A 7,631-nucleotide genomic window follows, 5' to 3' on the forward strand; every position below is an offset into this window, starting at 1 on the left:
ATGTGGGGAAGGTGGTCACACAATGATGATTTTTGTTCTTTGGTGTCTGCTGCCTGTTCCCTTCAACACCTCGTGTTCGCACAGGCTCGTGTGCTTCTTCTCTGTGGACTTTGTTGTTTCTGAGCTAGATGGCCGCTTGTTTGCCTATAAGCCTTTAAGACCCTAGACGCTATATCTTTTGATAGCCGGGCACCATCGACTTTTTTCACCACATTTTCTTATGCACACATCTGTCTTCAGTGATCATGTCGGGAAGGTAGATATCATGAAATGACAGTTTAGCTGAGCAAGGTGCTCTTGTATTAGGGGAGTGTGCATGAGGAGGTCCAATGTCCACCTGCCACCCTACTACCAAACCTATAATTATTTGTACCTAGGTCCGTTCCCCCCATAATCTTAAATATATTTACATATGTACATGTCTGTATTTAGGCTTGTATGTATGCCCTTTGCCTCCTACTTCTTTCCTCTATTTCTTTATGCTTTCCTCCTGTCCCGTTACCATGTTCAGCCTTCATTCTGGTTTCGGTAGTTCTTCGCGGTTGCCTTGCCCTTGGTCACTCCCTACCAGTTCTCCCATCCCCTCCCTACCATTGGTTTTGAACCATTTGCTGTTCCCTTGTCCCTACGTTGGCCAACCCTCCTCCCTTCCCCTACCTCCCACACTCCCTCCGGGGCCATTGGTCCCTTTATTTTCTTCTCATATTTTTTTTTTGTCCAACCTCTCTTATCTAGGTGGGCATGCAGACATAGCAAAGTGTAAATAAAATTGGGGTTGGCTTGGACAGCACAGCGCCAAAGTAGTTCATTAGAACATGGCGACAATGGCAGCAGCACCGACAAGCCAACAAACAAAAAAGCCACTGACATACTTGTGCATAGAGTTGCTATAAGACAAATCCACTCGGCGGTACCTCACAAAAATAAGAACAGGACTTGTAGTCTAACAATATGCTGAGCTTAGAGAAGCAATTCTCAACCTGTTGGTCTTGACCACTTTGGGGGACCAAGTGACCCCTTCACAGGGGTGACCCGATTCATAACAGTAGCAAAATTACAGTTATGAATTAGCAATGAAAATAATTGTATGGTTGGGTGTCACTACTACATGAGGAACTGTATGAAAGGTCGTTGCATTATGAAATTTGAGAACCACTGCCCTAGAGGAAGATACAAATCTTGGTACAGAAGAAGGGCAGTAAAAAATACACCCTGCAACAAGATGGAATAGCATAGTGGCTGTAACAATCAGAGCAAGCAAAAGAACCACAGTGAGGATTGCACTAGACAGGGCACCTTTTAATTATATTGTGCATAGAGTTGCTTTGAGTCCTAACCCACTCGATGGAAACTAACAACAAAACAGGACTTGAGCTTCTAACAATATGCTGAAGTAGATCTTAAGAGAACCTCCTCTTAGTTTAGAGCAGGGTTTTCAGCCTGTGGGTTGTGACCCCTTTGTGTGGTTGAGCGACCCTTTCACAGGGATGGCCCAATTAATCACAGTAGCAAAGTGACAGTTATAAATTGGGAACGAATAAAATTTTATGGTTGGGGGTCACCACTACATAAGGAAATGTAGGAAAGGGTGGTGGCGTTAGGAAATTTGAGAACCACTACACTAGAGAAAGACAAATATTGGTACAGCAGAAGGTCACCAAAGAGAGGCATCCCCCCAAAAGATGGATTAGCACAGGAACTGCAACAATGAAAATAAGCATAGAACCACTGTGAGGACGTGACAGGACGTGTCGTGTTTAATTATACTGCGCATAAAGTTGCTATGAGTCAAAAACCCCTCGACGGCACCTAACAACATCAACAAAATCACAATATGCTGAACTCCATCTTAAAAGAAACATCTCTTAGTTTAGAGCAGCGGTTCTCAACCAGTGGGTCATAACCTCTTTTGGGAGTCGATCGACCCTTTCACAGGGGTCGCCCTATTCATAACCGTAGCAAAATTACAGTTATGAAGTAGCAATGAACATAATTTTATCATTGGGAGGTCACCACTACATGAGGAACTGTATAAAAGCGCCGTGGCATTAGGAAGGTTGAGAACCACTGCCCTAGAGGGAGACACAAATCTTGGTACAGTAGAAGGGCAGCAAAGAGTGACAGCCATCAAAAAGATGGATTAGCACAGTAGCTGCAACAATGAGCGTAAGCAAAGAACCACATTGAGGATATGACAGGGCAGTGCAGTGCTTCATTATATTGTGCATAGGGTAGCTATGATTTAAAAAAAAAACACTTGACAGCACCTAACAACAAAACATAAACAGTACTTGTGCTTCTCAGAATATACTGAACTACATTTTAAAAGAAACACCTCTTACTTTAGAGTAGCAATTCTCAGTGAGTCGCGACCCCTTTTAGGGGTCACCCTATTTATAACTATAGCAAAATTACAGTTATGAAGTAGCAATGAATATAAATGTACCGGTGGGTGGTCACCATTACATGAGGAACTGAATGAAAGGCTAGTGGCATTAGGAAGGTTGAGAACCGCTGCCCTAGAGGAAGACACAAATCTTAGTACAGTAGAAGGGCAGCAAAAGAGAGGCAGCCCCAACAAAGTGGATTAGCACAGAGGCTGAAACAATGAGCTAAAGCAAATTAACCACTGTGAGGATGGCAGGGGTTTAGCCTTTCCTTGTATTGGGCATAGGTTTGCTATGAGTCAAAACCCAGTAGAAAGCACTGAACAACAACAACAGAAGGATTTGTTCTTCTAAAAATATGCTGAAGAAGACCTTAAGAGAAACTCCTCTTAGTTTAGAGCACTGATTCTCAATCTGTGGGTTGTGACCACTTTGGGGGTTGAATGACCCTTTCATCAGGGTGACCTGCTTCATGACAGTAGTAAAATTACAGCTATGAAATAGCAACTAAATTAATTTTATTGTTGTGGGGTCACCACTACATGAAGAACTGTATGAAAGGGTCAAGGCTTTAGGAAATTTGAGAACCACTGCCCTAGAGGAAGACACAAATCTTGGTACAGTAGAAGGGCAGCAAAAAAGAGGCAACCCACAACAAGATGGAATAGCATAGTAACTACAACAATCAGAGCAATCAAAAGAACCACTGTGATGATGGCACAGGACAGGGCACCTTTTCATTATATTGCGCATAGAGTTGCTATGAGTTGAAACTCACTCTATGGAAACTAACAACAACAACAGCACGTTATCTTTTTTTTTTTAAGTCATTTTATTGGGGGCTCATACATCTCATCACAATCCACACGTACATCAATTGTATAAAGCACATTTGTACATTTGTTGCCCTCATTATTATTATTTTTTATTATTTTATTGAGGGCTCGCACAATTCTTATCACAGTCCATACATCCATCCATTGAGTCAAGCACATATGTACACTTGTTGCCCTCATCAATCTCAAAACATTTTCCCTCTACTTTAGCCCACAATATCGTTTGCTCACTTCCCCCTCCCTCCCCCTCCTCCTCCCTCCTGAACCCTTCATATTTCATAAATTATTATAGTTTTGTCATAAGTTACACTGTCTGACGTCTCCCTCCGCCCTCTCTCTGCTGTCTATCCCCCAGGGATGAGTATATACTTAGATTCTTGTCATTGGTTCCCCCCTTCTACCCCACATTCCCTTCACCCTCCAGGTCTCTCCCCTCTCACCACTGGTCCTGGAGGAGTCATCTATACTGGAATCACTGTGTTTCAAGTTGTTATCTGTACCAATGTACATCCTCTGGTGTAGCCAGATTTGCAAAGCAGAATTGGGATCATGATATTGAGGGGGGGGGAGAAGCATTAAAGAACTAGAGGAAAGTTATATGTTTCATCGTTGCTATCAGTGGGTGCCCGCTCTACTGACACAATCACTGAAGACAAACGTGTGCATAAGCAAATGTGGCGAAGAGAGCTAACGGTGCCCGGCTATCAAAAGATATAGCGTTTGGGGTCTTAAAGGCTTGAAGATAAACAAGCGGCCATCCAGCTGAGAAGCATCAAAGCCCACATGGAAGAAGCACACCAGCATGCCTGAGCACGAGGTGCAGAATGGACCAGTTATCAGACATCAAAGAATTAAAAGTCAGATCAGTGGGTGCCCACCTTTCTGATGCGATCACTGAAAAGGTGTACATAAACAAAGGTAGAGAAGGAAGCTGATGGTGCCTGGCTATCAAAAGATATAGCAGCTGGGGTCTTAAAGGCTGGAAGATAAACAAGTGGCCAACTAACTCAGAAGCAACAAAGGCCATGTGGAAGAAGCACACCAGCATGTGTGACCACGAGCTGTCGAAGGGATCGGGTATCAGGCATCATGGAACAAGAAATCATGTCACTGTAAAGGTGGGTGAGAGCAGAGTGGAGACTCAGAGTCCATTGGTTGGCAACTGAACACCCCCCTGCTGAGGGGTTTTGGGGAGGAGATGAGCTAATCAGGACGTTATCTTAAAACAATATGCTGAAGCAGATCTTAAGAGAACCTCCTCATAGTTTAAAGCAGATTTCTCAACCAGTGGGTCATGACCCCTCTGGGGGGGTGGGGGGCGGATGAATGACCTTTTCACAGCGGTGGCCCGTTCATAATAGTAGCTAAATTACAGTTATGAAGTAGCAATGAAAATTATTGTATGATTGGGCTGTCACCAGTAAATGAGGAACGGTATGAAATGATCGTGGCCTTAGGAAAGTCGAGAACCACTGCCCTAGAGGAAGACAGATGTCTTGGTAGAGTAGAAGGGCAGCAAATGAGAGGCAGCCCCCCAAAAGATGGATTAGCACAGCGGCTGCAACAATGAGCACAAGCAAAGAACCCCTGTGAGGATGGCACAGGACAGTGCAGCATTTCATTTTATTGTGCATAGATTTGCAGTTAGCTGAAACCCACTCGATGGCACCTAACAATAACTACAGGACATCTGCTTCTAAAAATACGGTGAAGTAGATCTTAAGAGAAACTTCTCTTAGTTTAGAGAAGTGGTTCTACAACTGTGGCTCACGACCCCTTTGGGGGGTCGAATGTCAGTTTCACATGGGTAGCCCGATTCGTAACTGTAGCAAAATTACTGTTATGAAGTAGGAATGGAAATAATTTTAAATTTGGGGCATCACCATTACATGAGGAACTGTATGAAAAGGTCGTGTCATTAGGAAATTTGAGAACCACTTCCCTAGAGGAAGACACAAATCTTAGTACAGTAGAAGGGCAGCAAAAGAGAGGCAGCCCCCCAATAGTTGGATAAGCACAGTGGCTGCAACAAAGTGCAAGCAAAAGAACCACCCTGAGGATGGCACAGGATGAGGCAGCGTTTCATTATATTGTACATAGAGTTGCTATTAGCCAACAAACACTCGAAGCCACCAAAAAACAACAGGACTTGTGCTTCCAACAATATGCTGAAGTAGACCTTAAGAAGAACTACTATAAGTTTAGAGCAGCAGTTATCAAACTGTGGGTCATGACGCCCTGGGGGGGGGGGCGCGAATGACCTTTTAACATAGGTGGACTGATTCAAAACAGTAAAAATAAAACAGTTATGAAGTAGCAATGAAATAATTTTATGGTTGGGATGTCAACACTACATGAAGAACGGTATGAAAGGGTAGTGGCATTAGGAATGTTGAGAATCACTGCTCTAGAGGAAGACACAAATCTTGGTACAGAACGACAGGAAATGAGAGGCATTCCCCAACAAGATGTTATTAGTATAGTGGCTGCAACAATGATCCCGAGCAAAGAACCACTGTGAGGATGGCACAGGATGGGGCAACGTTTCATTTTATTGTGCATAGAGTTGCTATGGGCCAAAACCGTCTTGACGGAACTTAACAACAATAACAACAGGACTTGTGCATCCAAAAATATGCTGAATTAGATCTTAAAATCTCCTCTAAATTTAGAGCAGTGGTTCTCAACCTGTGGATCTTCATCCCTTGGGGGGACCTTTTGCAGTGGTGGCACGATTCATAACAGTAGCAAAATTACAGTTATGAAATAGCAACAAAAATAATTTTATGCTTGAAGGGTCACCACTACATTAGGAATGGTATGAAAGGGGCGTGGCATTAGGAAGTTTGAGAACCACTGTCCTAGAGGAAGACAACAAGCGTGGTACAGTAGAAGGGCAGCAAACGAGAGGCAGCTTCAACAAGATGGAATAGCACAGTGGCTGTAACAGTGAGCGCAAGTCAAATAATCGCTGTCAGGATGGCACGGGACGGGACAGAATTTCTTTATATTGTGCATAGAGTTGGTATGAGCCAAAACCCACTCGACGACACCAAGCAACGATAACAACAGGACTTGTGCGTCTAACAATATCTTAAGGGAAATTCCTCTTAGATTAGAGCAGCGGTTCTCAACCTGTGGGGCGCGATGCCTTTGGGTGGTCGAACGCCTCTTTCACAGGGGTGGCCTAATTCACAACAATAGCAAAATTACAATTCTAAAGTAGTAATGAAAATAATTTTATGTTTGCGGTGTCACCACACCAAGAGGAACTGTATGAAAGGGTCATGGCATTAGTAAGTTTGAGAACCACTGCCCTAAAGGAAGACACAAATGTTGGTACAGTAGAAGGGAAGCAAAAAAGAGGCAACCCACAACAAGATGGACTAGCAAAGTGGCTGCATCAATCATCGAAAGCAGAAGAACCACGGTGAGGATGGCACAGAACTGGGCACCGTTTCATCATATTGTGCTTAGTGTTACTATGAGGTGAAACCCACTTGGCGGCAACTAATAACTACAACACAAGGACTAGAACTTCTGACATTATGCTGAAGTAGATCTTAAGAGAAACTCCTCTTAATTTAGAGAAGGGTTCTCAACCTGTGGGACACGAAACCTTTTGGAGGTGGGGGTCGAAAGACACATTCACAGGGGTGGCCCAATTCATAACGGTAGCAAAATTATAGTTATGAAATAGAAACGAAAATAATTTTATAATTGGCTGTCCATCATTACATTGGAAACTCTATGAAAGGGTCGTGGAGTTAGGAAGGTTGAGTGGCACTGTCCTAGAGGAAGACACAAATATTGGTACAGCAGAAGAGCAGAAAATGAAAGGCAGCCCCTACTAGATGGAATAGCACAGTGGCTGCAACAATGAGTGCATGCCAAAAAACCACTGTGAGGAGGGCACAGGACGGGCAGCGTTTCATTATATTGTAAATAGAGTTGCTATGAGTCAAATCACACTCAACAGCACCTAACAACAAAAACAACAGGACACCAGCCTATGCAATCACGAGGTGTCGAAGGGATCAGGTATAAGGCATCATTAGAACAAAAAAAAAAACTTACTATAGTGAATGATGCGGGGAGTGCCGAGTGCAGACACAAAGCCCATTAGTAGGCCACTGGAGATCCCCTTGAAGAGGGGTCTCAAGGAGGAGGCGAGCCAGTCAGGGTGCGATGGAGCAATGATGAAGAATGCAACTTTCCTCTAGTTCCTAAATGTTTCCTCCCCACTCCCACGATCATGATCCGAATTTTACCTAGCAAGTCTGGCTACACCAGAGGATGTACACTGGTAAAGATAGGAACCGGAAATGTAGGGAACCCAGGGCGGGTGATCCCTACAGGACCAGTGGTGGGAGTGGCAATACTGGGAGGGTAGAGGGAGAGTGCGTTG

Source organism: Echinops telfairi, unplaced genomic scaffold (genome assembly GCF_000313985.2).
Source record: "Echinops telfairi isolate 266 unplaced genomic scaffold, ASM31398v2 ScPeMD7_7469;HRSCAF=8507_0, whole genome shotgun sequence".
Classification (NCBI taxonomy): domain Eukaryota; kingdom Metazoa; phylum Chordata; class Mammalia; order Afrosoricida; family Tenrecidae; genus Echinops; species Echinops telfairi.